This window comes from Sander lucioperca, chromosome 17 (assembly GCF_008315115.2).
Source record: "Sander lucioperca isolate FBNREF2018 chromosome 17, SLUC_FBN_1.2, whole genome shotgun sequence".
NCBI lineage: Eukaryota > Metazoa > Chordata > Actinopteri > Perciformes > Percidae > Sander > Sander lucioperca.
In genome coordinates, this window is record NC_050189.1 from 16,358,042 (window position 1) to 16,377,815 (window position 19,774).

Sequence of the window (19,774 nt, forward strand, 5' to 3'; positions counted from 1 at the left end):
ATTAAACTGGAGAGGATTGTAAGTGAACTTCTTTGGTAGGGGAATTAGTGGGTCTTGTGAGGCCAGAAGGCTCCATCTACATCTTCATGCCTGTTAGACAGTAATTTGATACCTGATAGATTCAGCCATGGTGACTTTGACTTTTCAACAACAGTGTAAAGGTCTCCATCCTCTTTCCACTACCCTGCTGTCTCTTTCTCTGTTGGCCTCATGCCTGGTGTATCCCGGGCCACACCCTAAACCTCCCCTCCTTCTGCCTATCTACCTCCCCCTTCTTTCCTCTCCCCATCCTTCAACTCTCTCCCGAGGGCGTCAGGAAGGTAATGGCTTTGAGCTGAGTCCTTGCCATTAATCAGGCCCACATTAGCCAAGCTCATATACAGCTTTGGACTAATGTATACACAGGAATGAGAGGACTGTTGAGGACAAGAGTTTACTGATGGAGAGAAAGCGCAGGGTAGTGAGGGGAATTACAAAGTAGGCCAGGGACATGGTGAGGTTGCAGTGTTAGAGTTAATTTATACAGTCTCCTCTAGAGGTTACGTCTGTGGCACCTGCCTGTAACATCCGCAGCCAGGGGTTTTATTGGTTTCTAGGATTTCAAGTGAAAACATCACTCCATGATGGTTTAATAGAAACGGCAAAAAAGAGTGTTACCAAGCACATTTAGCAAGTGATTTGTCTTTGTTCCGATTCCATAACCAATCTTCTACATTCAAGCCCTTTAGCAATACTATTCCAATTTGTTATTTAATAGTCAGACAAGACTTTAAACTTCTATTAGCAAGACAAAAAGTATTAAGTATTTTGCAATGCATGACAAAGAAACAACGTAGCCAACAACGTAATTTCTTGGCAAATGTTGGAATTTAATTTTAAATTCAAAATTAATTTACATATTCATGTTTTTGCTATTTGGTATTGGGGTTAATGATTTTTTGGGTTTTTTATTTACATTAGCTATGTAGACAATAACGGTAGCTAGGTAGCTATTTCCGTATTGGCCTCCACGTATCAGACTGAGTGACGCTAAGTTAGCGTTTAACCCCACTGTTTGCTTGCTGTGTATGGAGAGTGTTAAATGAATATCTTTAAATTCCCTTTATATTGCAAGGTGATGAACTCTCCACCTCAGTTGAAATCCACCTGGTTAACCATGGCACCTTTGCTCCTGCTGTGTTGCAGATATTCAGTTCCATAACACTAACCCATTTATTACTTGAAACCAAGATGATGATTTCTCGCGTGATCTTGTGATATTGCGACAATCCAGCTGCTGTGCAAAGTTAACAAGTCCACAGGGATCCTTTGATTAGCTTTGGCCCTCTGTGCTACTGTTTTTGTCTCTCTGCTCATGCCCACTGTACACCCAACATCATTATGACTTGGAGGAATGTGCTGAGTTGGGAGGATCCAGACAGCAATTATCCAAGCCAGAGAGTCAGCAAGCAGCAGTACACCATTGGCTCCGTTGTTAGACAGAGGCAACACCATGTTCTCTGGGTCGGATAGTCCTCATCAGAGCCCGAATTGCTCTGTGACTGACTATTCTGTCTTTGGTCGCAATGAGAGAGAAGAGGGAAAACACAAAAAGGGCCAATTTAATAGGCCGCAAAACAAGACTATTGGAGTGTGGGTGGAAAAGAGAGTGAGATACCCAAAGGCACTGTGATGTATCACTCTGCCAATAGTAATGGCAAGTTGGGAGCTGGAATGATGGTGCACAGTCACATCTTTAAAAGTATCTGAGTGGTTGCCTTTTGTCTTCCCTAATGGAATCCACACACACAAAAATTACCATCGCTTCTTTTTTCAGGTCACATATGTCATATCCCAGGAAGTGGTGACACGTCTCATCTAATGACAGCAGATGGGGAAAATGCCCCCACCCACCCGACCCCACAAACCCTTCAATCTTGTGTTACTCTGTGATGCTCACTATTGCAGCAGATCTTGCTTCTGGCCTTCTTCCGAGTAGGATTATTTGCATTTTGTGTGCATGTTGTGTTTTGGCATTGTTAGTTATGTAAGTGAACATGCTGAGTGGCGAAGATCAACAGTGAGTTGACTTTCCAGCATGGGAACGAGTGAATTTCCATTCCTGCAGGTTTTCCCCACAGTTGCAGGCTTTCTGCTTCTTGCATGACAGAGGCTCTGCCAAGGTCTGAAATATAGATGAGGGGGTGCGGGGCACGCCATTTCAGGACCTCCCATTATGACTGTGAATCAGAGCATTCTCCTCAGCGCTGAATAATTCATGCAGAGAAAGTATCTGCTTAGTCAGATTTTTATTTTCTTCTACCTAATGTTGGGAATGGATAGAAAGCAGTCAGCACTTTTCCTACAGTAGCTTAGAGTTTAAGATCAAGTTCGAGGGGAAGAAAAAAAAACATCTATTTTCTATGAAGTCTTTTTGCAACCTACAGAATTGCAATGAGAGGAGAAAGGAGCAGGTGAAGTGGAGGATGAGTTGGGGGGAGAAAGGCTGTTCCGGTCACCCTCTTTATTTATTCCAGACGCTCTCAGTGTCCCATTACTCACGCAGCAGCTAAGAGATCTTACTCATTGAAACCCTGTTAAAGTCCTGCGTCAGCAACATAGACAGAGAGAGGAAGAGAGGGCAATAGACAAAACAGAGGTGAGACAAAACACTTGTCCTGCTCTCAGGCCCATTTTTCCTGAGAGTCTCTGCCGGTGGTTGCTATCCAAACCTCCATTAGCCTCCATGAATGATTAAAAGGAACAATGAATGCGTTAGCATTGAGCTATTGCTCCTTACACTGCTGGGACCCACACCCCTGTGAGCAAGTGAGTGGGTATGTAGACAGACAAGGTTGAGAAATTAGAAAAAATGTGCCAAGAATGCCCAGACTGATCTAAAGAAGAAAATTAAAGTTCTTTTTGGAACTACTCGCCCGATCCATCTTGCTGCCAGATTGGGTTTGTGTCAGGGGAATCATCGTGTGTGGACTTCTTATCTGTTTAAGGTGAAATGGCTTGGGTTAGAAAACTTAGTTTTGATTGGTTTAGAAAGTTTGAGATTGAGTTTATCATTTATATTTTAACTGAGGAACAGGAAAAACACCTTAGAACAAAACCTTTTCTACCAATTAATACATAATAATATACTTACCAATATTCGAACCCCCTGAGAAGGGGGCAAAAGAGAGGGAGGGCAGTAGTGATAGTACGAAGAGGAAATAGATGCTTTTTTTGAAACAGCCATGCTCTGTTATGTCACTTTAAAGAGATGGCAATTGCTCGTGACGTGGCGCAGCAGCATCACTTGTCTCTGGGCTTGTGATGGATTGTTTCACATGTTGATGTTGTCTCACTTTCATGTTGTTTGCATTCACTTTTTCATAACGTGACAGGAATAGGATGTGAAATATTATTTTCTTACGAAATTCAACGATTTGATTTGGTCTCCCAGACTTCTGCACATGCACAGAAAACTACCTTTTAGTAAAGATTGTGTGAATGAAGCTATGCTTAAATGGTCATGATGTGTTAAGGCAGTTTTCTATTTCACGTGTTTGAAATTTAAAATAAATTTAAAATAGGCACCTGAGTGCATTAAGCATGTTACCGGACACTTTTTTTTTTGTTTCAGCCATCATATATATTCGCATATGCTGCAGATTAAAAGAGATTGTTCAGTTTTCATTAACCTAAGACCTATGTGAGTCAACATATAAATGATTGCAAAAAGATACTATACAATAGTTGACTTACATTTCTTTTCTATTTGCTGCTTAGTATCCACAGTTTTTTTTGTACCACTTCAAAGAAGCCATAATCGATATCTTTTTAACAATATATCATTTGCTCACCTCAGCTATAAGGAGCCTTGTTCAGTTTCTCATGACGTCTTTTTTGCACTCAAAAAGCAGCTGTATTTGGCAAAAATAGCTCTAAAAAGCAACTTTACACAACCTGCTGCAATACTACAGTTAGATCTTGGAATACATTGGCCATGTTTTAGCTGTATTTGTATGCAGCTGCAGCTTTGCTCCTCAGCTCACCTTGCTCTCTAATCTCGGTGCTCTGTGGTGATGGTGATGTCAAACACCACACTCAATTGCTCATCTCTTATGTCAGCCAGTGGAGGGCTGCGCTCCTGTAATTTCATGCTCAGCCGGTGTGTTTTCTCTCAATCAATCCTCCCTTCTTTCTTTTACCTCCTCTCCATTCTTTTTTCCCTGTGTTATTAATTTGGTCACAGGGGAGAGGGCAGGATGGAAATGCAGGTTAAGGAGTTTGTCACTGCAACCCTCCTCTCCTAAAAACTACACTTATTTGTTAATTTGTGTTAGTTTTTCCAACGATATCCATTCTTGGAAACAAAAGCGATGCTAAGGTTAGGTTTAGCAAAGTTAAGGCGCCAACCTAGTCTATATCGACGACTATTTTGCCGGATGTCCCTCATTTTTGCCGGATGTCCGTCACCTTCCACTTTCTTTGTGTTGTAATTCTAAACTCCTGCTCCTCAGATCTCTGCAGGGTAAATCCAGACAGCTAGCTAGACTATCTGTCCAATCTGAGTTTTCTGTTGCACGACTAAAAACAACTTTTGAACGTACACATTAGGGGTGCACGATATTGAAAAAATTTGATATTGCGATATTGATAATGAATATTGCGATATCGATATTAATTTAGATATTTTTAAACATGTAAAATTACCAAAGTTATGGGAAAACGCATCAAAATAGATTTATAACAAATAAAACAAGTTTTCTTACAACACAAGGTTTATTTCAACTGACAGTCATATTGGACTGGTCCAACATGTGTCTACAGAACAGGACATGTTCTACTGGTTGGACAGTATAAAATTAATAAATAAAGAGCATGTCTATAGAACAGGACATGTTGTACTGGTTGTATATACACTACAGTATAAAAAACAATGCAATGCACATCTGTTGGCTTAAAGCCAAAGTATTTCCAAGCTACTGAGGAGGAGGCATTACCCTACAGTCACATTAGAGACAGCTACCATTCGTTTGGTCATGAGCGACTGCCAATCAGAGTGAAGGCAGCGTGACGTACGTCAGTGGGTCAGGTCGAAGAAAACAATTCAAGATGGCGGAAAACGCTTCAGGACATCGTATTTATGTATATATCTGATATGTTTGGCATTTAATCTCATATATTGTGTTACTTTTATCGAGAAATAAATACTTTTAAATCCAAAAACATTGTTCTTGTGACTTAACAATACCTCTTTTAAGACGTGGTTTAAGGTAGCACCGGAGAATTTCTGTTTACTGTTGCCAAGCAACCAGGGGTAGGCTAGGCACGCCCAGGAGCGCCCACAAGCGAGTGCATGTCGCTCTCTTTTGTAGCTAATGTGACTGTAGGGTTACCTTTGGCCTCTGAAGTTTCCTTTCAGTCTCTGTTATTTCGTCGTCTCCCAGAGCAACACTCATTTTCTTACTTTTGTGTTTTTTTTGCTCCACTCTTCGCTCTCTTTAGGTCCTTTCTTTTCTTTCGCTTCGTTTTATGGTTCTGCGGAGGCTCCACGCAGCTGATGTTTATACGTGCTCTGGTGTGTGCGTCGAGCCGGCATGTGGGTGTGTGTGGTAGAGCGAGGAAGAAGTGAGAGAGTGACGGCGATTTTCTTCGGAGCGAGTAGTGACTCTAGAGTCATAGTGAGAGAAACAAAGTGTCTCCCCTGTTCTTTCTGACCACGGTGGGAAATCTGGAGCAGGAGAAGTTAACCCTCTCCTTGATTTCATGTTGTTTATGGAGAAGGAGAAGCAGGAAATGAGTCAGGGGAAATACAACGCTACCAAGTGATGTGTGCATCAAAGAGTATAGACGTAACAAGAGGAGAAACTCAATAGAATGTTGTGCTGCAGCTTGCAATGGAACTGCAGCTCCGCCATCTTGGACTGAATGTAACACAACGTTCTATTGAGTTTCTCCTCTTGTTTCTATACTCTTTGGGTACATGTCGGGCGGGATGCAACGCAAACAAAATATCGCGTAATTATTGAGAGACTTTCGGTATAATATCGCGCAACGTGATATCGCGATAACGATATTGAGTCGATATATTGTGCACCCCTAGTACACATGTTCCACTAAAACAAGTTCCTTCCAGAGGCTATTTTGCAGAGGCACCGTGGCTCTGTCGGGTGCTTTTCACCGCCCAAGACGAATGTGATTAGTTTAAAGAAATGCCAATAAACCTGAGCACATTTTACTCCCATCCCGGAATGCTGTGTGGACCAGCTAGACCCTTCTCCGCAGCGCTTCGTCCTCTCTCTCTCTCTCTCTCTCTCTCTCTCTCTTTCCACCAGTCCAAGGCTTTTCAAATATTCAAAGAGAGTGACAGGCTGGAAAGAACACCTCATGTTTGATTTCAAATGGGTCAGTGATGATTGCTGCAAGTTTTAGTTCCTACAGAACAGACAGGCACACAGACAGGCACAGTGTCATGTGTCTCCACATGTGTGTACATTGAGATTCTGTGAAGCCAGTGTGCAAGTGTCTGCGAGTGTTGCTGGATGCTAGTGCATGTGCTCAATTGTTAATCAGCTCCTAAAAGAAAAGATCGGAGAGAAACGGCTCTCCCCCTGCCTTATTATTTGCCGACATGTTGTGCCTGAGCACTGTGGCCGGTTATTATCACCTACAGTCTTTTGCTTGCGGCCAATTTGACCGAGGTCTCCCAAAGCCCCACACAGACAGACAGAGTTGGCGGGGCAACAGAGAAGGGAGTGTGACCTGTGGCTAATGATTAGCCTTTTTTTTGTAGCTTTGAACCTCATGTGAACTTTTGAAAATCAGCACCGGTCATAAAAAAAATTTGTATTCACACACACCAAGACAGAAGGGCTGTTTCTTTAACTGAAAAGGGGTGATGATGAAAAAAAGAATGCTACAAGTTCTGCCATTGATTCCCAGAGGTCAAAAGGGGGGATCTCGATAGGTAGTACTGTGCTGATGGAGTCAAATGATGGATAGCAGTGTAAACAACTCACAAACACGTTCTGATTCCTCAAAGGAATCATTGTGTGTGTCCAGCCTTGTGATGAAGTGCAGTTTTCATCTTCATCTTCCGTCCCCGCTCCCGACCCCTGTCACCGCAGAATGACCATCTCCAAATTCAAGGGAACTGACCCACTTAAAGCCACCACCGTTCAAAGCTGCCCATGTTAAAAATTCTCCAGACTGCCTTTTTAACCCATCTGTCTAATTCCCAACAAATTTAAAGGAGATGGCCAGGGGATGGTAAAAGTTCTAGGGGAGGGGGAGAACAAGACAAAGAGGGTGAGAGAAGTGATTAAAGGTGTAATGGATGGGCGAAGGAGCTTGGGGCTTGGTTCCTGGGACACCGTGAGGCGATGAAAGATGAAGCCCAGAAAGCAAAGTGACAGAGAAAAATCTCTCCCTTTTCCATTCACCCCCCTCCCCCTGCTTATCACTGCGAATCAGCCCTGTGTCGTCAAGAACTCCTCAGGTGCACGCCACACCTTGTGAACACTACTAAACAGGCCTGGCGGACAGGGGCAAAGAAAAAACAAAGTGATTACTTCTGGCTGGCCATGTTTAATCAGTCTCCCACTATGCTTTAGATAACTTCTGACCCATGCTCGATAGGAAATTAAAACGATTTCTTTTGCTGGAGAATTCAAGGAGTAGTTTCCTGAAGGACATTAATGTCCTTAATTACATTCTGGGCAATTCTCCACTATGGGGTCAACACAGGCGGCCTTCTTCAGTCAAAAAGCAGGAAGTGAATTACTAGCATTCATCTCGTTATGGGTTCCCTCTAATTCCCTGTCCCCTCATAATCTTCCCAGGGAGCCAGTGTCCCTGTCAAAGCACACACACACACACACACACACACACACACACACACACACACACACACACACACACACACACACACACACACGACGGGCACTATAACAACGCATGTATTTATGGGACGCTTCGCACTACCTTTACCTGAGGCCCTGTTTACACAAATATGCTGGCGGGTGAAAACGACAAAATATTTTATCAGATGTGCCTTTCGTTTAGACAGCGACGGCGTTTTTGGGGATTAAAAACGCAAAAAAGTGGAACCACCCTTAAAAACGCTCCACCGTCGCGTTCCCGTCTAAAGGGTAAAAACGCACTGTGCGAGTGTATGTATGTGTGTGTGTGTGCTGTGTGTGTGTGTGTGTGTGGGTGCACCGTGTGTGTGTGCGCCGTGTGTGTGCATTGTTTGGAGCAATAACTCCACCTCCTCGTCTGTCCAGACAAAATTGTCAGCTTTTGTTGTTCGCTTCGCCATGTTTTGGTTTGGCGCTACCAGGGAGAGAAGTAGAAGGAAGATTCTACGCAGGCACGCAGATTTGGTGGTGGTGTGTGGCAGTGCTTCACACTACCACCTAGCCGCCCGGTGTGCATATCACAATTTCACACACTTTTGCGTCACCGTATGCACGCAGATTTCCCCTCCAAAACGCTTGTCTAAACACGGATTAAAAAGTGATAACGCAATGCCACTTTTGCGTTTTCTTTTCAGATCATTTCCGTCTAAACATAGCCTAAAACTAAGGCCATGAAGAAAACTGTAATGTAAAGGGCTATGTCAAATTGGAACATATTACTACTGCATTTAACACAGATTACAAGTGAGATCAGTTTTAAAAAGGGAGTAAAATTAGCAATTAGTCAAAAAGAAATCATGTTAAACTGCATATGATAGTGGGGATGTCAATGTGGATTGATGTTCTATTGTTTAACTAAGATCAGACACTAGTGTACACTGGTCCAATGTGTCCATTGGTTACTTGTGTCAAACGTTTGTTGAGAAGGAAATGTGAAGGTATCAGTAGAACTATATTTTATTGATATTGTTTAATTATTAATGATATAGTATTTATTGTTTGACACGCACTTGGTCCCAGTTAGCATTCAGCCATTGCAGTCGCTTCCTTGGATCCAGTGTCTAGACAGTAATGTCATGAACAAATACAATAGATATCACATCCATTTGGCCCTTCTGATGGATCTGTAAGCCCTGTATTGATATGATGAGTACCATGGAAAGAAGTGCTGCGGTCCATACTGTGTATCTCACTTGACTAAAAAACAATGCAGGAGATGACTCTGTGTGTGTGTGTGTGTGTGTGTGTGTGTGTGTCCACGGTGCGTTGTCGCTGTCAGCATTATGCAGGGCAGATGCACACACAAGCGTATAAACACATGAGCGAATATTAAAAACATACACAAACTGCGCACTCAATCATGAATGGAGTCGGTTATAGAAGTAGGTCAGACCCACCGAGAGAGAGGCAATGATTTCACACAGCTATACGACTAACTACCTCTTCACTCATTGTATCACATCCTAGCGACTGCAGACACATTGATTTTGAGTTTGGTGCGTGACAATGTCCCAACAACCGCGTTTAATTTTGATGATACTTGACTACTTTCCATTGCTATAAAGTCAACATGAATTAGAGGTACGATATGATGAGAAGTAGGGTTCTGGGCTGCTTGAGCGAGCTGGTAAAGATCGTCCTCTGTCTGTGGTGCAGATGATGGAGACGAGGAGGACGGGGGCGGTGGAAACAGAGGACCAGTAGCTTCTTCTATGTTGGCCACAGGGTTGACTTACTGTATGTATTGTATGCGCGTGTCTGTAGGTGTTCAGGACAGCATGGAACATGGCCTAAGTGAAAATGTGCTATATGTATGAATATGTGTCTATTCATATTTATACACCATAAAACATTACTAGTTTTTTTAACATAAAAATGTTACCAGGCTGTCCTAAAATGTTGTATAACCTTAACTAGTACTGTATAATTTGTTCAACTAGTTTACTTAACTGAACTGAAAAAAATAAGACAAACTTCAGGTACTTAAAGGTCCAATGTGTGGGAATTTCTCCCATCTAGCGTTCAAAGTACGTATTACAGCTACGGTAGCCTTCATGCTTCAAAAAGCCGGTCTCTTGCTCTTTTCAATATCCTTTTTCTGGGCGAAGAAGAAGACTTCTGTTCCTGAAATTTGGATTTTGAATACGTGTGGTCCTCCATGTTTCTTTCTTCAAACTTGCCAGGGCCGGGAAGCAACGATACCCATTAGCAGCATTAGCAGCATTAGCGGCACCTGTGAGTTTATCAAGTGACAGCGAAAACGCAAAATGCGGAGCAGCATGTCCTGTATGTCCCTTACCGGCTAACGTATTTCAAGATGGCGCATGAATATGGAGGCTCTACCCCAGTTCATGCAAACGCCAATAGAAATACTTGGAATTGATGGTGGTGGTAAATATTCATGAAAAAGGACAAGTTTGTGAACGGGCAACACAGATTTTGATAATGAACAACTAAACACGTTACACACTGGACCTTTAAGGATAAAGTTGCCATTATTGTTTACTTATTGTTATCAAATTGCATGAAAAGATCAAACCCAGCAAAGTGTCTGTTTCTCAACGCTCTTGACTTCCCTATCTCGCCTGTGGCTCTCAGCCCCAACACTATTGGTTCATACAGAAGACATACATCGTAAAACAATTATTTCAGAAAGAAGAATAAAAAAAGCTCCTTAAACAGCTGGGCACTATAGTTTAAAGCAAACCTATATACAGTATTTTTGCTAACTTACTGGCAGCCCCATTTAAACCATGGTCAGTGCTAATAAATGAGAAACTCCTTACATAGGGCTTAGGGATTTGGTTGAAGTGGGTCACTGTCTTCATCAGCCTTTGTATTTAATTATGATTGCATTGCATTAAGTAAAACCTCATTTGGACAATCAGTCCTCTCTGTTAAAGGAGCAACATTATGGAACAGTCTACCAACTGAATTGAAAATGCAACATTTTAATGTTTTTCATAAAGGCATTAAATCATGGCTAAAAGAGAAACAACATTGCTCTAATGCCCCAATCGAACCACACTTCAACTTTGTATTTTTGTGGATGTTCTTTCTTTTCTTTTTTAAAAACAAAAGCCTTTTGTGTACAGGTGTTGTAAATTAGCATTTCTCTACAAACACTAAACGGTGCATCTGGTCATACTGTATGTAATGTTACAAGGATGATCAGAGAGGAAAAAAAGCATGGCCTTTCTTAGTCATTTGAACCTAAAAAACAACGTATATTGGGGGAAAAGCTAATAAGCTAACAATCTGTGCAGCTAAACCTTTAGTATTTAATTATTTTAAGTTACATGACTCAAACCCATGATTCTAAACTCAAATTAGTTAATTTATTTGAAACTCATGAGATTTTCTACTATATATGTCTGTGATTAGATTCAGTGGCAAAACATGATACCGTCTTATAAATGTCAGTGTACCAGACTGCATTGTGTTAATTAAAACTATAGTGCATGCGCTGTGCACAGGTCAATTTAGGTCCCTATCCCTTAGAGAAATGTTCCGCCTGTTTGTGCATTAAGTGGCTTTGTGGGCGTAGGCGCTCAATAATTTCTCCGCTCCAGTGATTAATGTTTTACCACTGTTAAGCTGAGTTTGATTGATACCATGTGATGATGAAAACACACAGGCCCCGGTGAAAGTGTCTGATTGATATCACAGACAAATACTCCACAATTACTAATTGAAATGTGGCCGGCTGGCCCAGAATGACTTTGTCATTAGTGTGACACTGAGCTCGATGGCTACGTGCATTTTTTGAGAGGGAAAATAATGGCAGAGAGAATGGAATGAAGAAGATTAACAGCTTTAAATTAGACCGCTTATAAAAATGGTGCAAAAGAATCATGTTAAAAAAAATATTCCTTTATGATTCATTAATAGATTAATACATGGTCATAGTCTGCGTACCATTTGGATATATGAGAAACTCGCATGATTGGGTTTACACATTACAGGAAGTTATGCTCTTGTTGCTATATGCAACACAAACACTGCTGCTGTGATCTATCACAGCAGGTGTGAATATCCAGTGGGTGGCAAACATAGTGTGCAGTAAACTCACCTGTAACCACATACAGATGACTTTACTACACACTATTTTTGCGGTTTGGGTTTGTATGCCACCCATCGAATCTTTACTCCTGCTGTGATAGATCACGCAGAGAATGAGGGGTTGGGGGGGGGGTAAGTCTACAAGCACTGAGAGATAAGAGTGGCAAGGGGAGGAAATGAGGTGGAAAATTCAGTATAGTGTCATACTACCATGATGATCATTTCCTGTAAAACAAGATGGAGTGTGTGGCAGCCTTGGAATAAAGGAACGGGAGAGTGGAATTGTCTTTAGACTGATGGGGGAGTTGCACTAATGGTCACAGAGGCAGTGCAAAAGAACAGAGGTAGCAAGTAAAACAGCTTAGACACAGTGTAATACAATGGGGGAAGGAAGGATCTTTGAAATTGTTTTCATTTTCAGGAGTCTTGACTGACTAAACAAAGTGGCCTGAAACCAAATCTTAAATCCAATTTAAAATTCAAGTAAGATTTTACAGTACAGAATTGTTTGAGATATTTGATCATTTTGTGTTTTCGTATTTTAAAGTATTTATAAAAGACACTGTTAAAATAACAGTTTCTAACTTGGATTACTAGACTGCTTTGTCGTGCTTTGTGCCTGGATCATTTTATTTTTTAAATGCCCACGAAGACGCCAAAGAGCTTACAATCTGTTGAAACATTACATGCATTACATGTTCACATTAATGTAGCTTATTTTAGCTGTAGCAGTCCATGAAAGTTCTATATCTAAAGAAAAAAGCTGTATCTGTGTGATATTTGCTGAGACTTGCCCACCATAAAGGGAATAACTACGTTTTATTCGTTCTCACTGATCATGTATTCAACACAGGTAACTGCTTGGGCCTCAAGTCATCCTTAGATGATAGCGCCTGATACTGAAATCAAATTAAACCAAATTAAAATGAGCCTATTATAGACCTAATGAATGGAGAATGCAATGGCTGCTCTTTGCTGCAGGGTGCCAGGAACTCATAAAGAAAAAGAAAGGCTTTCATGTTCTAAGATCACAGATTATATCAGAAAACAGTCCAATCATAAAGGGCACTTGGGGACACATGAGTAAATGTCCACAGAAAAATGTTCTGCACACAGTTCAGCGCTCCTGGATAATCGACCAGGCTTTTTTTTTTTTTTTTTCCAAGGCCAGATAGTTTGACTGGAAAAGAACTGCATAGTGTTTTCCTGTATTTTGAAAGACGCAGTGTTTTATATAAAGATAATGTAGTATACATTTAAAAACAACTCACCAGTGCCTGCCCTTTCCCACACACTCCTCACCAGAAGCCCTTCACCGCCACTGCAGGCTGGTGTTAAAACATCATAAGACAAGTCATGATAACAGCTGTGTGTTTGTGTGTGAGGATGAGTGTATTTGTGAAGTGTCTGGCTCGCTCCAACATGTCTTAATCAGTGCCAGTAGCTCGAGCTCTGGTGGCCGGTTGTCTGGGAAGGAGCAAACACACGGTAACATACAAACACAGACACTGTGAATGCCATCTGGCTTTCGCAGGCCCCTGCAGAGGGACTGGGTCCTTCGAGAGATGTGCAAAGGGAGTGGGTGGTAGGAGAAGGACAAGGAAAGAGGGAAGGCAGAAGAGGGAAGAGTTTGAGTGTGTGAAATTGCAGACTGATAGGTCTCCACCCGCCCGCTACTTATTGCTAATTGGCCATCAGGCTGTTGATGCTGTGCCAACACAATAGCACGATGCCAGCGTACAATCTGATGGCCGTGTTTTCCATCTCTCTGTTTACTCACTTGTACGTGGCTGTCCTCCCTCATCCTAGCACTGTTTTTGAGTCCAAAATCTGTGGAGACTGCTCGTGTTTTTAAGAATAATGTAATCTGAAAGGCCAAATCCTGGAGGACGTGAGGCTGCAGTGAATCTAAATGGCCTCACCATGGGCATGAGAAATGCTCAAGTATTACATCGATGTTTTGCTATGACTTAGCACCTGGTGTCCTTTCACAAGGTTAAGTGAAGTTACCCATGTAAAAACAGCGCTGTCTGCTTTGCATGCTAACAAGGTCTGTGAGTGCATAATGTTCAAACCTATCTACAGAGAGCTGCTGACTTTTATATATGAAATATATGTCCGAGGTCCTGTTTGAACTGGAATTGCAAAGGTGCTAAATCCAGTCCTCAAAGCCTTTTGCGGTTTTGGTATTCGCAAAGGTTTGCTGATCTTCTGTGGGTTTTCATGAACATACTACAGTATGTGTGTTTGTGTCTGTATGTCTTCTACCACCCGATTCCCACACCAATATGTTTAGTTATTAGGTTACGTTTTTTTAAGGTTGAGTTTATATTTTCTGTTTGAATTTGTTTTGTTAGCAATTAGTTTTCCTGTTTGTGATAACAACACCATTGTTGAGAGACAGCACATTGCAACATTGTTAATCCACAGCTTGAGTCCAGTGCAAGCGACATGAGCAGTCACAATAAAACTTGTTTATAAGGAATCCACAGTTTAACTCAGTTAATGCAGCTTTTGATGCAAAAATAAAAGTGGAGACCACATAATTTCTTTGATAACTAGCCATTGCACGGCTCTGTAAAATCTACTGGATGTTTGCAATGGACAGTATACACAATAGCATTGTCATTAATCCTCATTTTCACTTAAAAATGAGAAATGTGGAAACTGGGGAGCATGCGTTGCAATACCTGTGGTCTGCTCACACTTTGACTTTGGTTTAGCTGGTGTGGAGGGTCTAATTATTTATGTGTGTAACAGCCTTATTTACTTTAAAGTTGGCCATTATGGTAACCTAATCAGTTTTTATCCATTATGGCTAAGCAAAAATTACTTTGTTAAGCAATGAGTATGGACACTTGACTGAGAAATGGTCACAAGTGGGTTGGGGTAATTAATAGCCCCTTAAAGAAGAGTTAGGGGAGGAGCAGTTAGTCTTCAGTTTGCATTGGTTAGTAGAAGCAAGGAGAAAGACAAGAGGATAATCGCCATTGAATCAAAGTTGTGTGCCTTTAACACCAATTTATTTTTTTGTTAACTGAAGGAGAGAGACAGAGGAGACAATTTGCCCCCCGGGTAGTTGAAGCATCAGTGAAAAATAGCAGAAGGCAGAGGAGGAAAAATATGATTATGTAGCTGGGCATTACAAATTGAATAATTTAAATGTACACGCTGTAATCATGGCCAAGGGAGTGAAAATAAAATGACCAGAGCCAACGAGTGAACCAGAATAAAGTATAGAGTATAAAATGGAGGCTAGTGTGTATCTTGACATTTGTTTTATACACATAGTTTTAACCATGCATGTACCAAAGCCCTCTGTCCCATAGGAAGCAGTATTTTTTTTTTTTTTTTTTTTTAATGCAAGGTTTGCATGCTCCTTGGACCATGAGCTGGGAAAGTTGTTTGCACTACAGCAGAATATAACATGGCAAAACACTAAGTATAACTGCCATGTCACAGCCTAGGCTGTCAACGTTGTATTCACAGATAAACTTATATAACCTATAGTTGGAGGCCCCTCACAAGCCAGCCCTAGAGAGCCAGAGATACATTTCCAACCCTGATTAAATATAAACTCTGGTTTTGTGTGCCATTAATCCTATGTGCTTTTTTTTTACATTGCTGTTCCCTCTGTAGTTCCAATCATCCTAGATTAGCGATCCTCCATTACACGTTCTTCTCCCATTTCCATAAGCATTCATCTTCTCCTGCTACATTCTAGCACTTGTGTCTATCACTTGGCTAACAAAAGGACAGTCCCTGCCCATTTCCTATTATTAGTGTGGAACCCTAATGACTTTATCAGACCCTGTCACAGAGCGATTTCTGTAAACCCTCGCCGTGCATAAGCGGTACCCGACAGGGCAGAGCTGAATAAAGAGTGTAAGGGTCTTTAATTAAATGTGTCATCTTGGCATTTGATAAGCCCAGCAGGGCATTGTGACTGCCAGCTATAGACCCTGATGGTGGGAGAAGAGACTAAAAGTCAACTGTCTCTATGTATCATCGCTACTACAAACAGGGGAAACAATGCAGACACACAGCTTCCCTGACCAACATGGGCAGTACATAGTGTAAATAATGTCATTCAAGTCAGTGAGCCAGTATATTTGCATCGCATTTATCAAACAGAGCAAGAATGCATGATCTTTTTATGGCAGTAAGGAATCGATCGTGAAAGTCACCTACCTGAGGTGTTTTGAATCACTTGTTCTCCACTAACTAGACATTATGTAATGTTGTCATGGTGGTAGGTAGTGGAGAGGTCGTTCACTTGTAGTATATGCAGTGGCGTCCGCAGTTTAGCAGCAAAATCACCGTTGAAAACATCAGACATCTGAGAGTGAAGATGAATGTCTTCAACTCACCTGATCTTCAAATATGGATTGCACCTAGAAAGTGCCCACGCAGTCCTCTTTCACCCTCTAAATTATTGAGTGCATACATGTGATGTGTTTACTTGGCCTTTGTCCATATGAATAAGTAATGCTGTGTCACGCACAGAGCATGTAAGGAAATATAGAGGCCGGATGTTTCCACACAGTGAAGAGGGAGGGAATTTTGGGGAGACAGCTGGTTAGAAAAATGTAGCTCTGTCTGACCTGTAATTATATACTTTAATGTAAGTACCTGTCTCAAACAAAAATGACCCTCTTTGGTATTTACTGCAACCAAGCACACATTTTGGATTATGTCTTGGGTTAAAAATTAGGACTACAATTTACATTGCAGTCAGAAGCCAAAGTGTGCAGTTTATAATATCAAGCACATGCGGAGTACACCCTCTTATAAATTATTATTAGCACTGTCTATCTATGTGAATTGGATTGTTTTTGCAACAAGGCTCATTTGCATAGTAAGAGCCAAATTTGCGGCAAAGTGTCTGCATATTACCTAATTTAAATATGTCCCAATAGGACAGGAGCGCAGCGACTCTATTTGCTTGCCAGCGCAGTTAGGGGTGCATTTCACCCTTTTGCGGGTGCTTTGAGAATTGCACGGTTTCTTTTGGTCTTATTTGTGCAGGTATAGCGGACGTAAAAGATGAGCAGTCTTTTTGTGAATTCACCCCTCAGTCTTCACATACAACCCCTCATACACAGCATGTTAAATATTAAAGTGGCAGATTAAAGATTAAAGTGGTTCTCCACAATCCAGTGGTGAAAACCAATACATCTGCTGTTCAGCATCATGTATGACATATTAGCCTTAGCAGGAATGTCTGTTAGCTGGTTTGAGATCCGCAGAGGTGTCTAATGCCTGCAGGCTCGATTATTCAGTGATTGACCCATTTACTGGAGGGCTCCTGTAATTCCCCGTTCCCCACTGACACCCCAACCCACCAGACTCAGTGTCAACCTGCTCAATTTCCTGTTCACTGCTGAAGTGCCCGTCAAGATTGTCTTCCTCGCCTTTACTCCTGCTCTCCGAGGTTGATGACAAAAAGTACTTTCCCACAACGTTTTAAATGTAAAAGGACTCTTTCTGTTTGTATTTCAGGGAAATCAGTCCAGGATCTTGCACGATAGTGTTATCTTTGCAAGCCTGTGAATATATTATATAAAGGCCACATGGATATTTTTTTCCATGTGGACTTTAGCACACCACCTCACTGAAAGGGCAATCACATCATCAGTATCACTTACATCCCATGGCTAGTGTTTGCAAAACAGCTGACTGACTGTGTATGGTCAGTGAGCATTATGATAGACGTGTCATAGCGTAAGTACTGTACACAGTAGCTGGATGAATGTACTGTGTGTGTTTGTTGCGTCTGTATATGTGTTTTTTACCCGGTTGCCCCATTTCTGTATGGTGACTTGAAATGACTTAATTGAATAAGAACTGATACTGCCACTCCGGGTCATTAAGTCTGTGGCAGAAGAGAAAGACGGCAGCTTCATGACTAATTATTATGTTGGCTACCTCATTCCTCGGCTCTTTGCATGTTTTCATGTTGTGCATTTGAATGAGAGAGGGAGAGAGACGAGTGGCATGTAAGAATTACTGGGGGGAAAGAATAGATTTCATAACATTCATTTAAAAGATGAATGTATTTTCCCATGGACTTACTTTGTTATTGTTTGATAAATATTTCAGTGACTCAACTCCAATTAAAAAAGGCAGTAATTTCCTGGCCATTGAAATGTGCAGCGCCGCACTTTTTTGCCATCCTGATTGGCAGCAGCAGTCGATGCCGTGATGGAAAGTCATGTCCACAAATTCCAAGCAGGCGTAGCCATCTGCCTATCGATAACCTGAGCATGTTAACCCTTTAACCTTGCGCTGCTGCGTGTCAACAGATAAGCTCTAGACCTTGATGTCTCCATCAGCCTCATCAGCCTCATCCCTAATGAGGCCTGCACTTAGGTGGTCAATGTCCTCCTCTGAGCTGAATCTCTAGCAGCTGTCGAAAGAGGGAGAGAACAAGAGAGGATGGAACGATAAGGGAGAGAGCTATAGAAACGTTGCTGCAAGACTGTCTTTGTGCGTCACCATTATTCATATCCTCCACCATTGTAATGTAAAATCACCCTGAGGTATGATCCTCTGTTTCCTGCTCTATATCCTAAGTAGTTTTAAGCAAGCTTTCAAGATCAAAGCTAGAGTCCACGTTGGGCAACGTGGACCTTTGGGTAAAAACAAATCACAATCATATTCAACCACTGGAGGGCACCCCACCTGTAATTATGTGTACAGGTTATTGCTCTACGGCAGATAAAAAAAAAAAAAAAAAAAAACTGTTGTGAAGATGGATTTGTTAACTGCAGGGATTTGTGATGTAGAGAAGCCGCCGTAGAATGTTTGCCATGCATTATAGATCCAGAAATGATTTTGTTGCCTTCTGTATTCCCCGCTACTGACCCATAAAAGTACGTGTGAAAAATCCAGTTGGTGGTGCGGTTGCAGGTGTGGAGGCCTGCCTTAGGGGCCTTGATTCGGGTGACTGAGTTCAAGGTCTTTGCTGTCAACAGCATCAACGATTTAGAACGCTGGGCACCATGGATTACTTTGTGGCTTTGATACAAAAAGCACTACAAAGAACAGTAACGGGCATGCTGCATGTGAAAACACATCCTCGAGCACAGACACACATGTACACAAAAATAAGCAATATCATTGATCAGGACAAACAGTGGAGGGTGGGAACATGAGGGAAGCAATGAAATGGAACAATTACAAACATGTTGAATTAACCTGTAATCAGACTTAACAGACAGTGTTTTCAAAGGTCGGTGCAAAGACACATCAGACCAAACAGTTTCACTTTGTACTTTGGTGTTCTTGAATGCAGTCAGCTGCTGTGTTGCCCCGTCGTGGACAGCGGCGGCGGCTTCTGTGTGCCGAGCGTGTAACCGAGGCTGACACGTTGAGGAGGCAGCAGTCACCCTGTCCATTAACTCTGAAATCCCGATTCCAGTCAGCTACAATATACGGCAACTGTTTGCTGCACTCACACAGACACATGCACATACGTCTGCAACACACACACAATCTGTCTCAACGTACAAATTTACCCAAAACATGCCCTAAAAAGGATATTTTCTGCTTCTGTTTTTTGAAAAGTTGTGCTTTGCCAGTGATAAGTGAAACTGTACACAGAGAACTGGGAGGAAATAGTTTTTCCTCTGCGGGGAAATCAGTGGAAAGTGTTTATTTCAAGGGTTTCTCCCTTAGATAAGAGATGACACAGGAAGGAGCAAACATCAGAAACGGGGATTATGACCAAACTGCCTCCCAGAGGGAGCGAATGAAGTTTTTTTTTATGTCTAAGCTGGGAGCTGGGGGGGGGGGGGGGGGATTAAAATGACAGG